General features: G+C 50.9%; 1 non-coding gene across 1 annotated transcript; it reads left to right on the top strand.

Moving 5' to 3' along the window:
* The first annotated feature begins 3,131 nt into the window (after nt 1-3,131).
* LOC147723935 (Nuclear RNase P) lies at nt 3,132-3,435 on the top strand. Its single transcript, XR_015295445.1, has one exon.
* Nucleotides 3,436-12,163: the final 8,728 nt, after the last annotated feature.

The following is a 12,163-nucleotide window of genomic DNA, read 5'->3' as shown; positions in this document are numbered from 1 at the left end:
GTTTTAGGAAGTGGGAACATATACTTTAGCACTAGTTTGCATTGGTAACGTGTGCAGAGTCCTAAGGCCAGCAAAACGAGATCAGCATATATAGAGGTGGAAGACAAAAACTTTGGGAGAAGAACACCCAAGACTGACAGGTTTAACAAAATGTATGATTAAATTCTCCTTTTGTTTAATAAGTAGGTAGTTTTGTAACTGAGGTGAAATTACCTGTTGCACACAACACCTTCTTCTTCCAATAGGTTGCTATTTTTAGGGCCCACCTGAATCAGCACATGTAGCAAGAAGCTCTCGCTTGTGAGAAATATTGTGTTCTTCTGCAGGTTTGGAGCCTACCCATTGCTTAACATTTTTGGGCTTCATTTTCACTGTCAATTACACTCCTTTCCAATTGGGCAGCGCAAGTCAACTTCACTTCCTCTTGTTTTGGCAGAAGCACAGACCAAGTGCTGATTGCTTCAGATATGCTACGGTCCTTTGGCTACTGGCGCTGAGATTGAGGTCATTTTTAGGTTGAGCCCTGAGCCAGCGCGCAAACGCTGACCCAGGGTTGATCTGTGGTAGTTCACTACGTGGGGGAAGCCCTGCCCACTTCTCGCCCATCTTTTTCATTGGCTTTTGTCTTTGTCCTTCCTAAATGTTGCTTTCTGATTGATTTTTACGCTTGTTAGTCCCTCCTTATGACGGCCATGTCGTTCTTTGTATGCTTCCATGGCTACTGCCCCCTTTACTTCGAGTGTTGCACGGTATGTGTTATTTAGATTGTGAGCACTCTTTTCTTTAACGAGGTTCTCTTACTGCCTGTGCCTTCTCCCCCTCCTGCAGTCTGTGCCTTCTCGCCCCCCACCCGCACTCCTGTTGTGCGTGCCTTCTTGCCCCCCCCACAGCACTTCTGTTTGCAATGCAATAGGTCTCGCTTAAATGCGAGTCGTATTGCATTGCAATTGCTTGTTGTTCAAAGTTAGCAGGTCTTTCGAATGACTACTTAAAACACTAATGTTCTGCGATCTCACCCTAACAATTTAAGCGCATGCTCAGTGCTGCATACACGGCTATTTGCGAGTCGCCACCATGCATATGTCTTTGTAAGGAGCTGGTGAAATTGACGAACGGGTTCTCGGCAGAAGAACGGCCCTGTTGCTGGTGTTGGCCGTCATGTCACCACTGAGCGCTGGCATAGCGCTGTTTTGCTCATTAAAAGTGAGCTCCCATACCTCCTTCCTCAACCAGGCGAGTAATATACAGACACAGCGGGAGTCAAGGACATAAAAGAGGGACTAGCATGTTACGACGCAGTGACACAGCGGCTTGAGCGACAGGCTGGCTCTATCTAGTAAGTTAGGGGAAAGAATTGAGCGACCGTAAAAATAGAAAGGCATTTGTCCAGGGGCGGTTTCCTCATTAGGGCGGCAGGGCTCCTTCCCGCTTACACGTCTGCCTCAATTACTGTTTCCTAATTCTTTAAAAGAAGGCTTATTGCATTACACATGCGACCGTCGTTTGCGGGAGGATCAGGAAAAACCAGGCACATGTGCTGCTAGAGCGCATGTGCCAGCCGTCGCAGGTTTAAGAGTTCTTACCTGATTTCCACCCTGCCCCCCCCCCCCTCCCCCGGTGGCTTCCAATACTGTAAGTCTGTGCCCTTTAAGGCCGCACTGCAGCCTCGCTGATTGCAAGCAGTCTGGGTGCTTCAAGCTGCTTGTCAATCAGTGAGGGTGCACCTCCATGGCCCCCACCCCATCCTGAGAAGAGCTGTGCACACTAGGATGAGTGTCTACCAGTATGACCTGACTGCAGCACACCTGCTCTTTGTAAAAGCAAGCAGTACACTTGCTCGGATCGGAGGAGGCTGGCAGTTTGTATCCAAGGCAAGTTTCATTTAATGATTCTAAGCTGCTCACTTAAAAAGATACAACAGGCCAGAATCCATTGCAAGCTTCCAGAGAAGCAAATCATCTATTTTGAAGGAAAACTATTTGTCTCATGCACGTTTTTATGGTGTTGATATTATGTGAGGATGAGGGAACAATATCCACTTGCTTGTCATCAGGCATATACAGGCTCTGACTGGAAGAAGAGTTGTGTACTCTGGTGTGACACTGTGCCTCTTCCTAAACAACGCCACCACTCTCATTAACGTGATCAGGCCATTAGCTCAGGAGTCCTAAACAAAGAGATCGAGATTAAATGGGCGCCTTAATAAAAGTTCCCTTCAGGAAAATTGGAAATGAATGATTGGTGAAGTACCCCTAATTGTACACGAGTTCCCCTAACCCCTCCGTGAGAGGCTTCTGTGTAGGCATTGGTGACAGGACAGTGGTACTGGCAACTGCAAGCAGTTTGAGCTGCGGATTAGGAGTCAAGTTGCACAAAGATTATTCTGTTTAGGCGCTAAAAATAATGCAAGTTTACTGAGCCAGTTTAAAAAAAGAAACTTTTGATGGCAGTGCAGTACGGCATAATTGTACTGCTTACCACTTTCAAATGTCACCAGCCGCCACTGTATTTGTCAGCTATTAACCAAATAAAAGGCATGCAAACGCTTGTTTTTAAATGGTGTCATTTGTAAACGGTATAACCACTCTTTAGTCATATCAACAAAATGTGTAGTTTAGTATTTCTTGGAGGAAGATAAAATTCTAGATACGATCATACCTTGGTCATCAGACTACAGAGCGTCTATTGAAATCTGACTCTGCTCTAGCTGGCGGATTAATGTTATTTGCTGAACGTTGTGCTTTTGCTTTACCGAAGACACGGCGCACTGAAAGCAATTTCCTCCTCTAGGCGTAGATTCCTTTAAATCCAACTTTTTCAAGATGACCGTTCTACAGGTGCATGATTGGGTGCGAGGTTTTGCGCAAGTGATAGGTTTACCGTCAGAGCTTGATTTGCATATTCGCAGTCCCGAGCAATAATGATTTTCATGGTGAAACCGGCAATTTGCGAATTGATAGTGTGCGTTTTATACATTGTATTTCCTTCCTTTAGAACATTTATTGTCCATCTTTAGTACATTTCCCCACAACCCCCCCCCCCCCCCCCAATTCAAAAATGATAAAACCACCCTCAGTTACCAAGCATATGTAATGGAGCCATATATAAAGGAGTAGGGGTGGATATTTGAGTAGCGGGGGAAGCTTATCATTGAGGTCACGTGCAGAGTGCGTCTGTCACTCAAGTACCTTGGGGAAGGTCTGAGACAAGAGCCGGTAATTTCCCCAGCAGGGCATCCTCTGAAAAGGGGAGCGTGCTCCCAGAAACCCGGGGCCTAAAGGGGGCGGCAAGAGATGCGCGGCCGTGTATCTGGCGCTCGCAGATGCTTAACCCCCTCCGGGCATTGGTAGTGGTTCGCGGCTGGCACCCCTCTGAGTGCAATGCCGCTGGCCGCGCGACACGAAGGGGAGGTAACGCGAGACAGCGTCCTAGTGACACATGCCTCGCGAGCAGAACGTCACCAGCGCGACAGGCGGGGCGCCGCCCCCCCCCCGGCCAGGTGGCCAATGCAAGCACTGCAGGTAGAGGGTAGGCGGGCCCAAGGCCTTTATCTAGGCCAGCCTGGTTTCAACAATCCCTCTTTCCCGCCGCGTGTGAGAAGAACTACTCTGCGCTGTTTCCCGCCGCCGGTCGCTGTGGGCGTCGCGTGTTCCATCCGCTGGGATCATCTAGGAGGTATGCGTGTTACCGGCCTCCCCCCGGCCCCGTCCCTGGGCATGACCAGGTTGATAGGGCCCTGTGGTTTGTCCACGGGGGGGGTTGCGGGGCACTTTGACGGCCATTGAGGGATTGGCCCACAGGGAGCACGGGAATAGGACGGCGGGTAATGAGTTAGGGTGCATTAGTTGCGATCGTCGGTCTAGCTGCGTGTCGTTTAGCCACGTCCTTATGCAAGGCCCGGGCGCTGGGCGAGAAACGGTGGGGAGAGCGGGTGTATAGGTGGCACGGGGCGGTGCTGTTTTCGGCGGTGGAAGCTCCGTTCAGGAAGGCGGGAGTATAAGCTCTGCGCAGGGAAGCGAGAAAGGCCGCTAGGACGGACACAGGACAAAGAAAGGCGGAGCAGCTACAAACGTGGCAATATCTGATGGTATCATAGTATATATTGTATATCGATCGCGCGTTTTGTCAGCGGAATAGGAATGCCGAGGGGACGACGCCTATGTAGTTTTGTCCTCATTGTCGTCTGGGTTGAGTGCCATTGTGCTTATTGGCCTTTCTAACTAGGAATACACCCATTACTGATTCCGCGCTGTTTTCGGCGGTGGAAGCTCCGTTCAGGAAGGCGGGAGTATAAGTTCTGCGCAGGGAAGCGAGAAAGGCCGCTAGGACGGACACAGGACAAAGAAAGGCGGAGCAGCTACAAATGACATGCCCGTTTGACCGCTAGCAGCTTTGTCCGAGGGGAAGCATTCCAAAATTGTGGTGCTTAAATGCCCAATGTAAGCAACAATGTAAAATTCTGTACGGGTGGGCAGGAGTGCTTTAGCGCTTCCCCGACAGCGGCAAATGCACGGGTATTGCTGCATTATTAGTTATTGGTACCAGTGGCTCGATCGTAACACCGGACATATTTAACGTTGATTTGATGGCCGAACCTAGCGCCAACCGCATGGCCGGTAATGGCGGCCGGAGTCGGCGACAACGCACAGCGGCCGTTAGAAATAGGCTTAGACTACTGAGGCTCAAAATTGCGTGCGTATGTAAAAGTTTCGTTGAACGTTCCAATTTACATGCCCAAGGTAATTAAAGGTAAATTCTGTGCAAGTGGTCGGGAGTGCTTGTGTGCTTCCACGACATCGGCAAGGGAAAGCTAATGGCGGAAGGAGATGGACCTAAAGCACACTATATGTGTATATTAACATTTTTGGAAACAAGTAGGGGTGGAGGGTACTCGCAGAGTTTAACTCCATGGAACTACCTAGAAACTGCATGATTCCTGCGAGCGGCGGAATTATGTACGTTGCGCTGCTCGCGTTGATTTTCAGTGCCATTGCCAAGAGCGTGTTCCACGCAGTACAATCAGCACGAACGGCACCACCCGGCACGCTAGAGAGTGGCGCTTCTTCCTGCCACTCGAATAGAATTTTAAGTGAGTGGCAGCTTTCTCAACACAAGCTATAGCGATCTGTCCAAGCCCACGGGTTTTCTGCCATCCTCCTCTCAAGCGTGTTCACACAGCAGCTTGAAAAGGCCCCGCACAAAGATTGCTTACTGCTGAGCTGTTTTGTTGCCTGCCAAAATCTTAATGAAGAGAAAGGCAAGTTAAAGAACTCTGCACTGCACAAGCGTAGATTTTAGTAGTATCGATTTCCAGAGCACAACAATATATATATATCCAGTTAATCCACCATACTTACCCATGAGCCAATCTCGACTATTCACATTGAAGGAGCAGTTATGTTATATATAGTGTTCACTCATGGAATCTGTGGTTTGCCTGATTCAAATTTCTGAGCTATGCATTGTTTCCCGCCATTAGTTTCGCACGCCTAATGTGAAACGAGCTTTAGACGTCTAAACGTGTCTTCAATGCAGAGCCTCCCACTATCACAGCTTATAAGAAACACGAAGTTTTCTGGTTAATTGCCTTTGTTTCTAATGGTTTTGGGCTGTGAAGCATCCGAAGTACTTCAGGAATGTCCCCATACTAAAATTGTATGCAAAGAATAAATCCTGAACGTTCTGGTGCAGAGCGTAAAGTCCCTCCTTCGCTGTCTACTCGGTAGTTTTAATGTGTCTGTCCACTGGCTCATTAACTAGTACATCCGTATTTAAGACGGCCCCATAGACATGGCCCAAGCGAATACCTAAGTGGGTTCGAACACCCGCAGAATTGTGATCCGAGTTGGTAAGGAAATGCACCAGACGCAGGCTTAAGCCGGTAAAAGAGCTCGTGGGGGTTAATGCGCTTGAGGAGGCAATAAGAATCCCACAGTTTCCTCTGTAATGAAAGACTGATACGCACTTCAGTAGGTTTACAATTCATTATGTTGGTGTTTAACTCATGCATCTCCACGCTGGCTTGTACAGTCTAAAGCAGAAATATATATGTTCTAATGGAAATTCCGTTCGAGCAGCTGGAACGTGCTCGCTTCGTTTTGCGCCCTTCGACTCCCTGCCGTCTTATTGTGAACGTGCAGGTGAAGGGCGGCGACTTTGCCGAGCCTCTAAGAGTTTCACACTCCGCCCCTTCATACAAAACTCTTGCTGGCCTGACACACCTAAACAAATGATTCAATTGCCAATGCGTAGTATCAGTTGAATAGATAGCAAATATGTGTAAGAGCAAAGGAATGCAAACAGGAAAGCATATCTAGCATGAAGCAGAGGTCAACACAGGATCCTGTCCATCTAATGATGAAGAAACCAGAAATATTTCTCAACCTCGGGGAGCTTCCGTCGTCAGTCACACTGACTGCACGCAATGAACCAAACACACAAAGCCTGATTTATTGCAAATATAAGTCCGCTGGTGTTTTATGAGAGCGGCTGTGTTACTACAGTGTCATTGTTTATGTAGGATGATCTTTTATAAAGTGACTGTTTTTGGAGGCATAACAGTTAATGTACATTAAATACGGGTAGGCATTTCGGGGGTTTTCTGCGGGGATTTAAATTAGACCCATCCTTGGGGTGGGCCGTAACGTCGGTGTCCCCGTCTTCTGGACCACGCATTGCTAACAATATTCGCAGCATGTCCGCTTTCTCGAAAAACATAGGGTAGTGTGTTCTATGGTGTCGCCTTTAGTGGGCAACTATGCTTGTCAGGATATGGTGTTCTAAGGGTTGCCTTTCACTTTTCTCACGGCTGTGGTTAACACACTTATTATGCTCTAATTAACCGGTTGCCATTTCCCTCCATCTTTTCCGTTGTAGGAGAAGCAAGTGTCGGGTTTATCTTCAACGAGGGCATAATCAAACAGCATCATCGGCACAGGGCATCCAGGTGAGAGGGGCCGCTTAGGTAACGCTTGGTGGGGGACGTCGGGGTATGAACCTTTTCCTCCAACAGGACAGGACAGAGTCTTGTGCAGCCCGTTCAATTCATTTTGTTTTTCAGGTTACACAGGATACGCGGGGATTGCGGGCAGTGATCGGGTGGCCATATCCAAGGACGCCAGGTAATATATTGGGCCATAAAACGTCACGTAGCGGGAACGCGTGTGTCACAGTAGTTAGGACGAGGTCGTGTGTGGATACGGAAGTAACTCGTGTTGTTTTACAGGTCTGGCTCGGTACAGGTTCGGCTTCGGCGCGGGCGGCTCTAGGAGCGCGTGACAGCGGACGTTTTCGAGGAACATTCAGGTAAATAATCGATTCGGGCACGCCATCGAGTAGTGGCGCGTGGGTATCATGAGCCAGAAACATATTTGTTACGCTGAAGAAGGCCCAGGACTTAGTCCCGCCAGGGGTAGGTAGATGTTTTAGCAAAATTATAGTGCTTGATGTGTACCTTTTACTTGTAGGGTTCAGGGGCAGGAGCAGCCACGATGAGCTCCCGCGGTGACGCTTTGCCACAGGACGGATTATGGGCGGAATTCTTGGCTGCCGCACAGTCAAAGGGGCCGGCATGGGCACAGGGCTTTATCGAGGCTCGCCGTCTGGAGGAGGCGGGCGGACAAGATGCAGGCGACGACACACCGGGCACGTCAGGAGAGGCAACGCGTCGGTCCACCCGCAAAAGGAAAGCCACAAGGAAGGACTTTCCAGTCGCACCGCTACGTAGGATTGAGGCGGCTTCACCAGCAATCCCGGTGGAGGTGGAGGTCAACACAACAAACACGGCAGCGGCACACACGCCGGTGCCTGTGGCGGAGTTGAATGACTTGTCCCAACTGGGTAAGACAATGGAGAACATGATGGGTTTGATGGCCATGTTCCAGAAGCGCTTAGACTCCATAACTGTGGCACATGAGAAATTGGCTCCTCTTTTGGGGGCGGTACCTTCTGACCCAGTGAGCCAGGTTTGGGCTCAAGCAGGGCCGCCGCCGTTAAGGGGGGCGTCGTCGGTGGTCATACCGCCACCCGCCTGTCGGGGTACCAACGCACAGGCATTGCAGGATGCCATATCAGCCAGTCAACAGAGCACTGTCAACAGCGCTTCACAAGCGGGGCCCAGTACCTTTGCGGCCGCCCCGCAGATTATTCATGCTATCAATTCACAGAGTGTATCGGCCGTCACACAGCAGATCAGTGCAGCTGCGGTTCAGCCGTGCACGGGTCCCGTGTTTCCGTTGTCTGGAGCCCCACAGATTGTTAATGCAGTTAACTCACAGAATGTCTCAGCAGGGAATCAACTGAGTGTGCCTCCCAGTGTACATCAGAGTGGACCACCTGGTACACCGGTAATTATCCCCCAGACAGCGCCCCCGCTTGGCAACGCTTCAGGTTTGCATACCATTGGTGGGGTACTCACCGTAGAAGGGGTGGCTAGTGTTGGTCCATGTTCCGGGGGGGCTGTGGGTGGGGCGGCTCCTGGCCCAGCTATTGTGGGGACAGGGGGCGGGGCCACTCCGAGTCCGACAGGTGGGGCTCAGCCAACAGGGATGGGGAAACAAGTGCCCAAAAATAAAGGGGGTTGTTCATTGGCAAGGCAAGTGCCGCAGGCGGCAAAAGAGGGCATATGGAGGAGGGAATACATAGACATCCTGACTTTGCTCATGCACGAACACTCTGGGGCTGACACGAGAAGGATGGGGAAGAAGGAGGAGGATAAGGTCAAGTTCCAGCGGTGGCCGGATAAGACCATCGAGAATTGGACGGAGGCGTTCAATATCTTGGCGGCCATTATCGTACAGAAGGATCCGGGTCAAAGTGAGGCTTTAATGGAGTATGCCAATTCCATCCAGCAAGGGGCAAGAGAATCTGGGGGGATGGGTTGGTTTTATTACGACCAGGAGTTCAGGAAGTCCATGGCCAGCTGCCCCGATATGGGTTGGGACCACACTGACATACAGCTATGGTTCAAGCATATGTGCAGGACGGGTAATGGGAAGAAGGAGACATCACAGAGGTCACAAGGTGAGGGCCAGGAGGCCAAGCGTTGGGACCGGGATAGGAAGTGGGAACAATACCCGAGGAGGTCCTTTCAGCAGCCCTTTCGGGGGGGTCGAGGGAGGGGCTATGAAGCAGGCCCTAGGCGTTTCAATTCAGGGACTTGTAGGCTGTTCAACAGTGGCGCTTGCACATGGGGGAGAGCATGTAAGTTCGCTCATGAGTGCAGCAAGTGTGGGTCCCAGCACGCAGCGATCTCTTGCACCACAGTCCAGAACACAACCACCAACACAGCGGCGGTTTCAGACGGGACCAGGTAAGGAGGTTATCCATGGGCAGACAGGTCCGTTAGGTAGGGATGAATTAGGTTCTGAACGTGATGTGGCAAGGATAGGTGAAGACTTGGCTTCTAGATGTGATTTGGTAATCCCCCAGCTGGGTGGGGGGATGGTGCATTGCAAGGGTCCTTCCCCCATAAGACTGCTAAACTTGCTGCCATTACTTAGGGTATACCCGTTGAAAAAGGAGCGTGAGCTACTGAATGAGGGTTTCATGGATGGCTTCAGGATTCCATACAAGGGCCCCCTGGGCCACAGGGATGCGCTGAACTTGAGATCAGCTAGGGATCTACCCCAAGTGGTGACCCAGAAAATACAGAAGGAGGTTGAATTGGGGCGGGTGGCGGGGCCATATCCTTCCCCACCCCTCCAGAATTTTCTAGTTTCCCCGTTAGGTGTTGTCCCAAAGAAGCAGCAGGGTTCTTTCAGACTGATCCACCATCTTTCGTACCCTGAGGGCAATTCAGTTAACCACTGGCTGGATGAAGGGGCATGTTCGGTCTCTTATTGCTCTCTAGACATGGCCATTGATTTGATCAGGAGGACAGGCAGGGGAGCTTGGTTGGCAAAAGCAGATATAGAGTCAGCATTCCGCCTATTGCCGGTCCACCCAGACAGCCAACATCTGCTAGGTTTCAGTTGGGGAGGGGCGCTGTACTTTGACCGTTGCATGCCAATGGGTTGCGCGGTGTCGTGCGCCCTTTTCGAGACTTTTAGTTCTTTTCTGCAGTGGGCACTCACGCACAGGTACGGTATTACACAAGTCACCCACTACCTGGATGACTTCCTCTTTTTTGGCAGAGACGGTTCTCAGGAGTGCGAGGATGCACTGCGAGCTTTTGAGAACTTGAGCACTTGGGGGTTCCACTGGCACCAGGGAAGACTGAAGGGCCTGCACAAGTGCTGACATTCCTGGGCGTGGAGCTAGACACGGTCAATGGGCAGTCTAGGTTACCGGCTGACAAGGTTGCTGACTTGAGGCAGGAGATTGCAGCAATGCTGGGGAAGGGCAGCGCAACACTCGAACGTGTGCAGAGCTTGCTAGGTAAATTGAACTTCGCCGCAAGGGTTATACCAGCAGGCAAGGTGTTCTCTCGCAGGTTGGCTAAGGCTACAGCAGGGGTTGTAAAGAAGCACCACTTAGTTCGCCTGGGCCCCGGGTTGAAGGCTGATCTGAACATGTGGGATGAATTTCTGAGTAATTTCAACGGTACAGTGATCTGGAGGGCCCCCTGGGAGAGCAGCCAAGGTATCTGTTTATTTTCTGACGCATCAGGGAGAGTGGGATTTGGTGTCATATTTCGCGAGAAATGGTGTGCAATGAAATGGCCGGATGCATGGCGTAAGAAAGGGGTGACAGCAAATATCACTGTCCTCGAGCTCTTTCCCATTGTAGTGGCAGTGCACCTATGGTCGGCGGAACTGGGCAACAGGAAGGTGGTGTTCTGGTCTGACAACCTTGCTGTGGTTCAGGCGATCAACGGCCTGAGTGCAAATTGCCCGTTGGTCCTTAGCTTGCTGAGGGAGTTGGTCAGGGCAGGGCTGCGACACAACATTGAGTTCAGAGCTAGACATGTGGAGGGTGTCAAAAATGTGGCAGCTGATGCTCTCTCTCGCTTTCAGCTGTCACGTTTCCGGGAGGCATGGCCGCAGGCAAGCAAGGAGATGACACCGTTCCCAGCAGTATACTGGCGACTCCTTCGGTGGGGGAACGCTTAAAGCAGATGGGCCAGCGTTCCTTGGCGGTATCGACAAGGAGGAGATATGCAGCCCAGCTGGACACATTCCAGGCAGTGACGAAGTACCTTGGTGCGACGGAGGGTGGTTTGATGGGACAGGTTGAAGGCTTTGTCGTATGGGCGAAGGAATCCGGCAAATCCCACTCTTGGGTGTGCAGCCACCTGGCCGCACTCAGGCATGATACCAAGCTGAATGGTGAAGACGACCCCACGGGAGCATTTAGGATTAGGGCGGCTCTGAAAGGCTGGGCGAGGGACGAAATTAGGAGCCCTGACAAGAGAGCCGGGATAGATTTCCCTACCCTGAGATGCATGATAGACACAATGCCTGCGGTGGCCAGTTCGGCCTTTGAGGCCCGCCTGTTTGCAACGGCGTTCTGCCTGGCCTTTTTTGGGGCATTCCGGACCAGTGAGCTGGTGGTCAGATCCAAGAACGACAGGTCGGGGAGAGCACTGGACATGTTGGATGTCAATGCCAGGGATTCCCTGATACTATGGTTGCGCAAATCCAAGACTGATCAGGCTGGGAGGGGTGTTGAGATAACATTGCGCGCTTTCGAGGACCCCAGGTATTGTCCGGTGTCTTTGGCGCGGGAATACCTAAGAATTCGACCGCTGCTGGCGGGACCTTTTTTGATACACGCAGATGGCACGCCTTTAACTAAGTTCCAATTTGAAAAGGTAATGGAGAAAGTGCTGGCAAAGGCAGGGTTGGCAGCAGCTGGGGATGGCAAAAAATTTTCCAGCCATTCTTTCAGAATTGGGGCAGCCACAGCTGCTTACAAGGCGGGCTTGGGTGAAGAAGGGGTCAAACGGGTGGGGAGATGGTCATCAGCATGTTATCAAAGATATGTACGCCCATAATACAATGCAAAGCAATGCCGAGCTGTCTTTTGCCATTTTACATGTGTTGGTGTCATTGAATTTTGGTGTGATATTGTTTTGTGTGGTTTGCAGTGAAGTTAGAATAAAAGCGTTATACCAGATGTGTCTTTTCTTTCAGTCGGCGTCTGCGTGTGGGTGATGGGGCATTCGTATGTCTCCAGACTCGAGCGATGGGCTGCATTCAGGAAATGGGAATTGAACTTTCCA

This window comes from Lissotriton vulgaris, chromosome 4_1 (genome assembly GCF_964263255.1).
Source record: "Lissotriton vulgaris chromosome 4_1, aLisVul1.2, whole genome shotgun sequence".
NCBI lineage: Eukaryota > Metazoa > Chordata > Amphibia > Caudata > Salamandridae > Lissotriton > Lissotriton vulgaris.
Note: the sequence above shows the minus strand (reverse complement) of the source record. Positions and strands in the feature narration are given on the sequence as shown.